This window comes from Parambassis ranga, chromosome 14 (assembly GCF_900634625.1).
Source record: "Parambassis ranga chromosome 14, fParRan2.1, whole genome shotgun sequence".
Taxonomy (NCBI): Eukaryota; Metazoa; Chordata; class Actinopteri; family Ambassidae; genus Parambassis; species Parambassis ranga.
This window is the reverse complement of record NC_041034.1, coordinates 11,589,878-11,603,923: the sequence shown is the minus strand read 5'-3', so window position 1 is coordinate 11,603,923 and position 14,046 is coordinate 11,589,878. Positions and strand designations below refer to the sequence as shown.

General features: G+C 41.1%; 1 pseudogene; it reads left to right on the top strand.

Moving 5' to 3' along the window:
• Positions 1 to 14,046, top strand: part of LOC114445940 (neurexin-2-like) — an 80,363-nt pseudogene that overhangs the window by 23,668 nt on the left and 42,649 nt on the right.

The following is a 14,046-nucleotide window of genomic DNA, read 5'->3' as shown; positions in this document are numbered from 1 at the left end:
TCAGCAGAATGATTCGGCCTGAATCACTCTGCATTTACCATGCAGATGGTTTTCTCACAGAGAGGCCAATTACGCAGATCCATTGGCAGCTAATAGTATGAGGGATGTTCGAAGATCCCCCCCTTGTATTGCACTGTGATGGGTATAAATCCTTCGGAAATTTGATTGCTGCTGCAATCTCACCACTGTCTTTGTATGCTCCAGGCTTTTTCTGCCATCTGGTGCGACTGATGGAAACTGCAATCTAAAATTATATCACGCAGTAGCCAAGATAATCTCAAACAGAATTCAGGGTTTCATTCCATAAATGCCACTTTGCGATTTTAATTTAGTTTTGTCGTACCCTCTGGGGTTTCAGTGTCTGCTAATGCATGCTGTTCTTGAAATCCACAGACGCCACCATTGTGAGCTATGACGGCAGCATGTATCTGAAGGTGGTGCTGCCGAGGACGCTCCACACAGAGGCCGAGGATGTGTCCCTGCGCTTTATGTCCCAGAGGGCCTTTGGGCTGCTGATGGCCACCACCTCTCAGCAGTCAGCAGACACGCTGCGCTTGGAGCTGGACGGAGGCAGAATGAAACTCACTGTGAACCTGGGTAATGCTGCTGTGGCAAATAAGAGCAGATAATACCACTTGACCTTTCAGGATGTTTCACCTAGGCAGATATCTCGATATGTTTGTTGTGTCTGAGGCTCTCCATTCCATCTCCATACACAACAACTACAGGTGCCTAAAAAGAGATAAGCACGTCCCCTGCTTATTTTGCATGCAGCTGTAGTCTCAGAATTAGACGAAACCCTTACACTAGACCACCAGAGTCCCAGAACAGCACATCTCTAGCCTAATTACTTTTAAATCAGCACCCTGGATATGATCAGGATTTTATAGTACCCCGGTTATGGGTTGTACATAGCATATCCAGGTTTCAGAAAACCAGATAAGCTCATATCTGAAAAGCTTAGATAAAATTAAAAAAAACCTGTAGAAAAGGCATGTGGATGGAAACGAAGAGCAGAAAATCCAACAAGGGTTCGACAATGGGCAGCTGTGTCGGGTCCATCTCAATAATCTGGCTACTAAGACATCTTAAAATGCTGCTTTTATGCACCAGCATGCGAACATTGACTTTTTACTGCACGGTTAAACAAGTAGAATCACGTGACACATTTAAAATTAGTTGGTTTTAAATAAAAAACAAGGGGTAAAGTGCCTTTTTAAGCAACTGTATGTGTGTATGTATTTTCTGCCTCTCTCTCTCTCTCTCTCTCTTTCTGTCCTTCCCTCTCTGTCTCTTTCTCTCGCTCTCCATCCATCCTGTGGTCAGGTCCCACCTGACTGTCTAGGCTCTTTCAGCCCTTCAATGGCTTGTCTGCAGTTCAAGGAGAAGGCAGTCAGAGACCTGATCTATCATTACACTGAAATATTACCACTTGAATTGCTCACACGGTAGATGTGACTGTTGTAGTTCCCTCCCCTCACATTTACTGGCCTGTCCAGTTTGGAGTCACTTCACTTAACAGGGAGTGTCAGTGATGGACACACACACATGCACAATCACACACATACACACACAGATACATACCTGCAGCAGAAACTCTGGTCTCTGGCTGTCTGTATCCACTGCTCTGTGATGGTTGACAGCAAGAGAGCACTCCACAGCCACAAGACTTACACCAATGTGTTTACCTACAGCTGGTTTAATTGGTTTGATTATTCCTAATATTCAGAATGATAACATAATACATCCATTTTGAGGCCAAAATATTTCAGATGGACTTAGAAGATGTTAGCAAATGTTGGCTTGGTATAAGAATCATTGTGACTTCTGGATGTGCAAATCGCCACTTTTCCTCTGTATTTACATGGAACATATATCAGCACTAGGCCTGCAGAACAAGCAGGCGCCTGAATGGTTTCACTGAGCAGCAGTTAAAGTTGAAGACGGATCAGGGTTTGTGCCCCTGGTTAGAGGTGTGTCAGCGTAATTTCCTTAAAATTGCACTGAAATCAAATTTGCATTAGTTATACATAAGAAAGCTCTCATGTAACTGGAACTGGACTTCCAAAAAAGGCTTTTCAGCAGTGATGACATCATCTTTGACAACCATTGAGATCCTTTAGAGTAATTAGTCTGAGGGTGACAAATCAGGTGACTGGTGCAGATTAGTTGAGATATTCACTAAATTGTCTGCTGATTTATCACCTTTATATGATCTGCATTAGGCTGTGATTTCAAATAACTGAGATGGTTATTTCAGCCATTTCTGACTCTCCATGCCCCTTATTTTTGACACAGTTTTTTTTAATCACATTAAAACCTCTACATGCTCAAATCTAGCCCATTTTTATGTGTTCAGGTAATTTTTCTCTGAGCAGTTCACATTTAAATTACCCCAAATTATCCCCAAAGCACATGTCAGTGAAGCTGACATCTGAAACGAGTCAAATCCTTCCGATGCTGAATGTAAGCAGCTGTTGTAGAGCCGATATTGATGCTGAAAAATAATAGTGGCTCACCTCTACTTTTTTGGGAAATAGAAACTCTTATTGATCCCAACTTTGAGCTGGTCTATTGTACCTCCAGCAGTGCCAGTAAGCACATGCTGAGGCTTTCCTTTCAGTCACCGTTCCTTTTTTCTAATATTATATGTACACTGCAGGGGGAAAGTGGTGGTTTAGACTCTCGATGCTGTCCCCGGATGGTGGGCTCTGAAAAGCACTGAACTGTCTGCAGAATGTACCTTGAAGGATGTGAAATATTCTCCTCTTTTTGTGCTGTTCTTTTTTTTTTCTTTTAACCTCACCATCTCACTCTCTCTCTCACCAGATTGTATCAGGATAGACTGTAATCTCAGTAAGTGTCTCCTATGATTATTTATTGTACCATGATTTTAGAGAACGTGCACTGTGGTGTATTCATATGCCTCTTGCTCTAACTCCCTCCTGAAACACACCATAATTCATTTATTCTGCCCCACACTGCTCCTTGTTTACTGCTGCAGTTATCTTCCTCACAAGCATCATTACAAAGATAAGAGTGAGACTTCACTGTGGCAAGCAGCTGTACGGTTCAACATAATTGGATCCGTTTGCTCATAAAATCCAACACATTTTTTAATTATTTCAATGTAATAATGTCATAATCAAACATAGCTAAGTTTGACAAACAACACTCTGCTGTTGTGCTGCCAATGAGCCTGTCATTCATCTGCCTGCAAGTAATTTGCTCACATAGCTGATAACTGGGCACACTTCAAAATTACCAGCAATTCTCTGCAGTGAGACGAGCTCAGTGTTGAAAAAGAAAAAAAAATGTTTTTAGTTGATCAAACTGACAGAGAGATAGATCTTAACATAGTAGATGATCAATAGATATATGATGATATGATGATGATAGATAGATATATGAGACATGACTGTCAAACCTGAGAAAGAGGTGTGAAAGGTGGTCTGTATAATCTGAGATTATCTTCCTATGATGATCATTTAAATACAAACTGTCTGAGCCTTCACTACTACTACCACTTGAATCAAACATGAAGTGTTTATTCAATTTATTCTCTTGTTGTGAGGTCTAAATAAATAATATTGACATTTAAAATTAATTCAATATTGAGCAAAAACTAAAAACCAGGCACAACAACACACAGGGTATTTCTCTATAGTCCACTAAGTGGGATTATTTTTTTATCCATTTGCTTTGATCCCAGACCAACATAATAACTTTAGCTAATATTGTTAGTCTACATCCCATCTGTCTGCAGCACGTCTCTCTGGTTTTGAAACACAATTGTTCATACAATAAAGAACGTCTTCTTTGTTGTATGATTTCTTGTCCTGTTTGACCAACAGTAGATTTGTCAGTACAAACACACTGTGGTCTGACAGGTGCACAGTCAGTCCTCCAAAGATAGTCTGTGAAAGCTATCACTTTCACACTTAACAATTCTAAATGTTTTTGACCCAGACTGGATAATAGGGGTCGGGGTTAAAAAAAAAATACCAGAATTATCCAGAGATACAAAATAGGGCAGGTGAATACTAATGAAAGATCTTTGTGTGGATTAGCAGAATTGATTTTCTGGTATTGTATGCTCTTGTGAAATGAAGTGGTGCTTTAGGTGGTAGCGCTCCAATGGTGGAATTTATAATGCAGATTGTTACTCTCACCTGATAGTGAGGGCGACAGGCAATTTAAGTTCTGATTCAGATTACAGCAGTGTGAGAAACAGATAAAAGCTATTGCCAGTGGAGAGGTGAACAGCTCTCTGCTTTAGATCATCCTATACAGAGAAGGCTTATGAATGTTTATAAAAGATATCACTATAATCGAGTGGTGGCTGAAAGCCTGTTTCCAATCTTTATGTATGAATAATTTCCTGAATACTGCGGAATAAAAAGCATAATTCCTCAGAGCATGCTGAACATTAAACAGTCTTTATGATCACCTGAGATAAGAGAGTCTGGCTGCAACGACTGTTTATGTGCTCTGAAACACAACTTGACATTTAATCACATTCAAAGCAAGAGTCAATAATGTCACAGTCTGTAATTCTGTCTCATATTAATCTATTGATCGTGAGGCGCAGATTTAATACTGTACAGGAACTGAATAAAGCACAGGACAGATTTACTACACATGTGCACCATATAATCATTTGTCCATTACATGGAATGGATTACGATGTCTTTTCTCTGATCAAGGTGAGTAGTGTGTGAATTTATATGTGTGTGGGCAGTTAAACAGAAATTATGTGTGTCTTATATCAACTCAATTTCCCTAAGAAATAGAAAACCTACAGGGAAATATTTATGCAAACAAACGTGTACAATATTGCTAATTTAAATTAAGGCTGCTATAAATATGATCTTTGCCATGAAAAATGCCCACTCTGCCAGCAGATGGCATTGTACCATCATGCACTGCATCTCCCTGAGCCATTACTCTCTATGTATGCTACACCAGTGGGCCTCTGTCAAAGCTCTGCAGATGTGACAATAAATGGATTTTATAATATTTGCCACATTTTAAATTGCAGAATTACCTCCCTAAATGATACAGATGCTGTCCATTCCCATTGTGTATATTGGCTGCTTTAACCTCACAGTGAGCTTATATCTGAAGGAATCAAGAAAAACAGCCCATTTGCAGCAGCTGCTTGGAAGCTGTCCACAACTGGATGCACGGTGGGAGGGTATAATGGTTGTAGGAACAAATGTTGCTGCGATGCTCTTGATTAATTCTTCAGAACCTGGGGAATAGTGGTACACTTCTCACATCTGAAATGAGGCATTTGTTCGACACAATTTACAGAATTAGCATAACATGCTTTGATTAACATGCACAGCCTTCAAAGTCTCAGCGTGTTCATAACGCTAACCTGTATAACTGGGCCATTTGCTTTGAAGTTGTCTTTGTTTGAAAGTATTAATCAAATTCATATTGAGTCCAGGATCAAACTGGGCAAAGCAGGCACCCTTTATATCTCGAGCATCTGGAAGCAGAGTATGTAAAGTGGAGGGTAGCCTGAAAGGAGGCCACATGTCAAAGGGCTTATAGTAGCATGTTTTCATCTGATATAATATTAATCATTTTATTTAAAAAAAGACCTGCACTGGATATAACATATGTGTTGCAGTCTTGTGGCATTACCCTCAAAGCAGAGATGCAGGAGCGCAGGTCTGGAAGCTTCTTTCAAAATCCACACCCGTCTGGATTTTTATTCATTTTCACCCCCCTCTGCAGCCACAAAAGCCTTTATATGTGTGGCAGGCAACATCAGAGCCTCGATTACTACGCTTCCTGCCAATACAAATACTATTGTTCATTAATGTTGAAGCGGCTAATGTGCCATCATGTAAAAGAAACATGTCATGATTTAAAATGGTGGATGTATTATTAATAGGTTGTTTCTGAATATACAGCCACATAATGATTTACCAAACATGATGCATGTCTTGTTGCTGTTCTCTGTTAAATACTTAATCATATGCATGTTTAAACAGCAACCAGTGTTTTTATGTGAGTTCTGTGAGCTAACAAGATGACCGCTGCATGAGTGCACACGACAGCAGCAGATATGCAAACACTGCAGAGAAGTGCCCAGAGCGAGAGCTAATGTGACAGATCTTTTTTGGGGGGATTGATACAGTTGACACTGATTCCAAGCTTTGAGATATTGATCTCACGTATGAAAAAACAGCTCCGTGTAAACAGGTTTTCATGTGTAAAATCACTTTACAAGACTTCTGACTGTGTTTTTCTGTTATTTCTGGTATTAGTATGTTTGGGCTTATGTGCTGACATCGATAGCAGGAAAGCTCCCCCCTGAGAACACAGATAAGATGAATAGTCTCTACTACCCAGCATCCCACTATCTCCTCTTTCATTACACCAAATCTTGTCCTCTGTTTTCACGATAGTGATTTACAAGGTAAACATTTTTGTTTTTGTGTTGGACATGATTTCAGCAAGTGGTTTGTTTTTCATTACCTAAGTAAATCCATCAAATACAGAGGGAGCTGGGTTTGATGTGATTGATCTGTCTGCTGCGCGCAGTCAATATATTCAGCAGGTGCGCTGTGGAGACAGTTGATATGCAGCTCTGGACAAAGTCCCCAGTCACACTTTTATTTCCCCGAGGATGAAACAGTGAAGTGTTCGGAAACCAGTTGATGTTTTCCATTTATTGCCCTCTGTACGTCCCCTGTAATTCTCCTGCACCCTGAGCTCAATTAGACAGACAAACCCCTAAAGGCGCAGTCAGCTTAGGCATGGCCAATTAGTTTCCCAAGCCATGTCAGAACTCCTTTGAACTGCCGTGTCGGCCTGTTGCATAGGCACTGATTCAGGGTGACAGTGCTGCAGTGGCAAGCTTCTGCACTGTGACCTATTTTGAAACCAATGAAAAAGGCAGATGATAGTGCTGAAATCCAGAAACTCAAAGCTGTAGGCCTCTACATATGATATTACCTAACATGTTTCCACAATAGTCCATTGTAAGGATTATAAATAGGCTCTTATTATAATTTCATTTTATCGAGTAAATGCAAATTACTGCTTGCCGGTCAGTGTCTCTGGCTGTGTGTGTGTGTGTGATAAGTAAATGAATGCATGCACCCTGAGAGTCCTTCTCACGTTGAGAGCTCTGTCTGGAAAGAGTGTACACTGAGCTCATGTGTTATGATTGTCACCACTTGATGCCTTCCTCCTGTTAGGCAAGGGACCAGAGATACTATTGGTAGGCGAGAAGCTGAATGACAACGAGTGGCACACGGTGAAGGTGGTGCGGCGTGGGAAGAACTTGCAGCTCTCTGTAGACAATGTGACTGTGGAAGGTACAGTGGGGATTAAGAAGCTGTAGTAACTTACAGTACAGATGTTATAGGATACTTGCGCTTTTAAGCAGACTCTTTTCTTCTTTAGGCTACATGACTGGGGCCCACACTCGCCTGGAGTTCAACAACATTGAGACGGGGATCATGACAGAACGCCGTTTCATCTCTGTAATGCCTTCCAATTTCATCGGCCATCTGCAAGCTTTCTCCTTCAATGGGATGTTCTATCTGGACCAGTGCAAGAACGGCGATATCTCCTACTGCGAGCTGAATGCTCGTTTTGGCATGAGGCACATTGTTGCCAATCCTGTAACTTTTCTAACTCAAGCCAGCTACTTGGCTTTCTCCACTTTGCAGGCCTACGCGTCCATGCACCTTTTTTTCCAGTTCAAGACCACCAGCCCTGATGGCCTAATACTGTACAACTCTGGAGATGGTAGTGACTTCATTGTGGTGGAGCTGGTCAAAGGGTGAGTGACAACAATCTTTTTTTTCCAATAAATTAATCTTTTGTGCATCATTTTCAACACAGATCTGGACTGCGTGTAGTCCTATTTACAGATACTGTTGGTATGCACAAAAGTCCATGCTTTGGTCCCTGACTGTAAGAGTGAGGCTGGATCAGGCCATGCAGATGACAAGGATGGAGACTGTGATCAAGTTTGTGTGACTGACAAAAATTGCACTTCTATTTTTGGTCTATATATAAGCCTGGTCAGATCAAAATAAAATACCTTTTTGGTGCAGGAATAAACTGCATACCTAATTTTGTCCTGTGGCAGTCCCCTGCTTCTTGCAGGATTTATCTTGCAAAGCAAAACCAACATGAACAAGCTTTTCTTCTTTCCTGAGTTTAGAATTACCTAATCATGAGTCATGCATTGAAACCATCAGCCCGCAGCACTGTCGAGAGACACCAAATAGCTTTAAAATCATTTGTCCATCATAAATAATTTGTTAAAGGACAGGCAGAGAGAGGGAGCACACTGATGCTGATTTCTGTATTCCAGCCCATTCAGCATTTTGACACTGTCATAAATATGTTTCAAATGTTTTATTCAACGTAAATATTTTTTTCAGACAAAATAGCACAAAAAGGTTGTTGAAACAAAGCAAGAAAAAGCAGCAATTGTACTGTCAGACTGCACAGACTTTCTCTCAGTAAGCAATTAGTCAGCAGGAGGCCTTGTTCGGGTCTGGAGCCTGCAGCAGAAGCTCACATAGACAACACACAGATGAAAAAAAAATGGCTTCTAACACTTCTGTCAGAGTTTTCCGGCTGCTCTATGTTATGTGTGAAGCATAGCAGCACCACAAATTATCTGATTCAAGCAAGATTCAGTTTTTGACAGTGCACTGTCTGAAGATCAAGCGTAAGGATTGGTATGCTAAACCTGACCTTGCATGTTTTCATGTGCTAATTGAATGTAAACATCTGCGTTGTCCTGTAGGTACATCCATTATGTTTTTGACTTGGGAAATGGGCCGTCACTAATGAAAGGAAACTCTGACAAGCCGCTTAATGACAACCAATGGCACAATGTGGTGATCTCCCGTGACAACAACAATGTGCATATCCTTAAGATTGATTACCGCACTGTCACTCAGCACGCCAATGGAGCCCGAAACCTGGATCTGAAAGGTAATTTTTCTTAAAAGACCCAAAGCGCTTGCTGCAATATGTTGCACATACCTAACAACACATCCTTATTAATATAACAAGTGAGTGAATTTGAAATTTTGCCTTTGATTGACTTACAGGTGAGCTGTACATTGGAGGTGTTGGGAAGAGTATGTACAGCAGCCTGCCCAGGCTGATAGCATCCCGGGAAGGATACAAGGGCTGCTTGGCATCGGTAGACTTGAATGGCAGACTCCCTGACCTGCTGGCAGATGCACTCCACAAGGTGGGAGAGGTGGAACGCGGTTGTGCAGGTGAGGAAATACAACACATCTGTGACTCTTTCTGATATCACTGCCCTTTTTGAAACAGCCACTGACCTCACCAGAAGAAGCACATAAGTGGTCGGCTTTATTTGGTAATTGAAACAATTGGTGTTATCTTATCATCATGTTTTATACCAAACCTTACCAAACTGTACAAATGAAAATGAAACTGAAGTTATGATCAGGCCTCGACTCAGTCTTCTAGGTGAATGTCTGGATTAGTCAGTACAATTATATGTCATTTCATGATCCATGTGTTTAAGAACGTATTTCTCATGCTCCTAGCTTAGTGGTAGCCATTAAATACTTATTTTATATTATTGTTTTTAATTTCCTGGTCAATGTGTTATAATATCACTCTGCAGTTGATGAATCAGCTGCTTTTGTTGAGGTTTAACGAGAAAGCACTTAGCACTGAGTGAGTTCCAAGGTTTAACAATCTTAAATAATGTAGACATTACTTAATAAAACACTGTGTGAGCTATGATAGAACATAAGTATAAATATAACTCAAATATCACAGAGACTCAAAATATCTTCATGGACTTGAGCAATCCTTTTCATAAGGTTGTCACATGACAATGGCCCAATACTATGGGCATCCATCCATCCATCCGTTTTCTTCCTCTTCCTCTTCCTCGCAACATGACAACAAAAAGCAAGTCAAAAAAACAAGATTTGCATTTATTTACAAATGAATTTACAACAGAAATAACAGCAATTAAAGCTGCAAGCAGCGATGACGGGCCTTCGCAGTCCTTGCGGTCCGCGGGACCAGCAGCTGCCACCTCCACTATCGCCCCACGACCTCTTTCCCCCGGTACCGACATGATGCATGTCTGCATGGTCTGCATGCCGAAGAGTACACCAAAACACACACATAGAAATGACAGGTCCTCCATCCAGTAGGTGGTGCAGTGACTGTAACATAGCAGCATATCAGTGTGTGCAGAGTCAGATGTTCAGCATGATTGTAAAGTTTCATCCACATAGGATGAAGTATGAGGGAGATACAGCCACAAAAACATCTATTGCCTGTGCATTGGCAAAGGGTCAATTTCGTGGCAGTGCCAAAGCCAGAGGCGTATGACGAAGTGCTGTGGTTTTGATAATGTTTGGTCCCTAAGCCCTTAAGGGCAAGCACACCAATTTTCAGCCATATCAAGCAATTCCCACTAGGAGGAGTCTGCAAAAGCGCGGGGTGTGCAAATAGGAACATGCTGAGGTTATTCCAAGATGGGCGACGCCCAGTAGGGGGGTGGAATTTTTTTTTCCAAAGGCATGTTTCCTGGCATGAGGCGATACATCAGCATACCAATTTTCATGGTCGTAGCTGTTACGTTGAATATTTTCAAATTCTAGGGGGCGCTGCAGAGCCATTTGGACAGTCACTGTTGCGGCGACAGTTTCAGATCGCCATTTTTTGTGAGCCTGGGCAGTCTGCCAATTTTGGTGAGTTTTTGAGCACGTTCAGGGGGTCAAATTGATGTTGAATGACGCGGAAGAAAAATAATAAATAATAGGCACTTGCATTTCAATAGGGCTCTTGCACCATTCGGTGCTCGGGCCCTAATAAATCAATGTGGTGTGGCTCTGCTCCTGCTGGCTGAGAGAGAGAGTGAACAATGGAGGAAGGGCGTCTTTATAGCCTCATCAGATGATCAGGTGCAGCTTATCAGGAGAAGGTCCCTGTTGATTGGGTATCCGAAACAAAGAACAGGATAAAGCAAAAACCCCCAGTTGATGTAACACCAGACCTCCCTTTTCCTGGCTCCTGACTCAACTGGTCTTGTAGAGTTTTCTTGAAGATGTTTCCTCCAAGCAGCTTCATCAGTTCTGCCCACAGCTCGGGACCATGATAGCTGAGGGGTGGATCAAATCAAGAGCCTTGGCTTTTAGCTCTGCTGTCTCCTCACCACAACAGCTTGAAGCAGAGCTCCTGCTTCATTCTTCCCCTACTCATGAACAGGCTTGAAAATACTTGAACTCCTCCACTTGAGGCAGAAACCTCAGAAAGGGCATTCCAGAAGGGTTTGGAGGTGCTGATTGTCATCCCTGTGTGATTGTAAACAGATCCACAGACAGTGTTGAAAAAAAGTTTCTTCAAAATTTTGTGGAAATAAGATTCATACAAACTGAAGTTTTGTAGAAGCAAAGGCATCTGCTGAATTTGCTGTAAACACCCTGCAGGTCCCAGCACCACCTGCACAGAGGACTCCTGCCACCACCAAGGAGTGTGCCTACAGCTGTGGGAGGGCTTCTCCTGTGACTGCACCATGACCACCTACGGCGGGCCTTTCTGCAATGATCGTAAGTACAGCTGTTTTTCTGGCGCTTATTGATATGCTACTGATCAGAACCTGATCATTTATAAAATATCATTAATCCAGTGTCATTTCTAATAGCCAAATGATAAAATAATGAGGGGATCAAATCCTTAAAGATTTATCATGTTGTTAATAGTGATTGATCTGTAACATTTTGAGCAAATTTTATATAAAATGAAAGCAGTTTCTGTTTTGACGGTAGCAAATCAGTCCAAAGACTTATGGTGTGCTTTGGTAAATGATTAATGAGCATCAATGGGTGAAGCTGACATTCCCAAAATATTCCTTTATAAAAGCTTTGCTCTCATTATCACTCTTGGTGTAGGTATTCTGACACTTAGGTGATGTTTATTTGAAAAACACAAACACTGACAAACTGTTTAATAAGACTTTCTTATTGCACCTGCATGCATTGTATTTCTAATCAATGGCACTCTAATTGCTCATAACACATTGATAGCACCACAGTTCAGAAACATCTAGCCTGATTGCTGCTTCCACTAAAAAGTACTGTGTCCAATATAATAGACCCGACTTTGACCAGAAGCTTTTCATACTTATAATAGCAAAAGATTACCATTAAGCTTATTGGTCCAGTCATGGCGAGTTAAGCTTCATTTGCTGCAGAGTCATTTAGAATAACTGCAAGATTTGCGCCTGTGTGGTAATCATTATGAAATGTGCTGCTATGCAGTATTGTTTTAGGAGCGCAGAGGACATTACGCTGTAGGGGGGCTCTATGAGGTTAATATGATGATGAACAGTTTAAAGAAGTCATGTTTAAAGAAGGTAAAAGATATTTGATACTTTAAGAAAACGAATCATTATTGAAGATTAGAAAGACATTAATTCAGTTGTTTACATTTTTTGAACATTTTTTTGGTCTAAATATATAATTCAGCAAATTACATTAAAGGGCTTTCTTCGGTGGATGTTCCATATTTAGAGGTAGTGATCTGCTTTTAGAAGCTGCTTTCCTCCTCTGCAATTGTCCAGCGAGTTCTCTCATTAATCCGCCTTTTTTCTAGTGTTGCACACAGCCAAGTGTGCTTGCTGGCATAATCTATTGACCCAACCTGAAAATCAATTGCTGGTACTGTGTAGTCTTCATCTATTGCATTGCTTACAATCCCAGGGTATATATTGCATAAATACGCAGAGGTCAGCAGACACACACAAAAGCAAAGACGAGTAATGAATTCTTGATTAAGAATCACATGGTAATTAGTTTAAAAACAGGCACGTTTAATGTTTTTTTATGTCTTGGGGGTGTTTCAGTGCATCGATTTTTACGTCACTTCAGCGCTTTATAAAATTGATCCTTTTGTCTTCACTTTTGATCGGTGAGAACTGTAGACCATGCACCTTCTTTTGTTCCTCTTTATATCTTCTGCACACAGATAACAGTTCTCGTCAGCTGTGGTTTGTCAAAGCGGAGTTACAGCAGCTTGACCTCTTACATAAGCAACAAAAACACACTGTTCCTTTGTCTTTACTAACCTTGAAACCGATTCCAGTTAGTAGTGATTTCACGTTGCTATGGTAGCCATTGTTCCACTCTGATCATAATATCAAAGGACCAGTCAAACTCCTCCCATCATCTTATGGAAACCATCACGCTTTGAGCTTCTGTATTTTCTGAAATTGCTGCCAGTCTGATGCACATCACATCACATCTCCTCAGCTAGAATCTCAAATGGCTGCCTCTGGCTAAACCTTCACACAGTCTCTTTCTAAGTGTTGCAAACGTTAATGTATTAGTCGTGTTTGGCTGCTGGAGACCGGCAAGATCTGGCAGCTTGATTTATATTGAATGCAGACCTTGAATTTCACTCATGCACCAGTATGGTTTAGTCAGTGTATTTTGATTTTTGGACAGGAGCTGCCAAAAGTAACATTTCTCCTAAAAATATAAAAAATGACGCTGTCAACTTAACTGTTTCCAGCAGAAATGCATTCCTTCAGAGGATTCTTTATTAACATAGGTAATGGGCAATCTATTAGTATACACACTTGAGACTTGAGAAGCAGTCTGGAGCCTAAATTCCTTGCTCAAAAGCACTCGGCCTCACTTCTTCCTGCCAGCTGAAAGATTCAACCCTTTACTCCTTTGTCTGAGTACAAGGCCCGGATATAGACACTTTTGAGATTAAAGAAAAAAAATGTTTCAACGACAACACAATTTCCCTGCAGTCCGTTCACACCTCTCAATCATGCGCGTGGTAAATGGCACTGCTGGCCAATATGAAAGGTCAAACCGATACATCAGTCTAACATAGAGGAAATAACAAGCATCATGCTTCACATCCAGCCATCATCTGAGTCATTAAAATAAAGGAAAGATGTGGCTCATGTGAAAACACAAGCAACTATGAAGGCAGGACTGGGATTTTTATTTACCATCAGTGTTAGTTAGAGAAGTCTGTTTCATG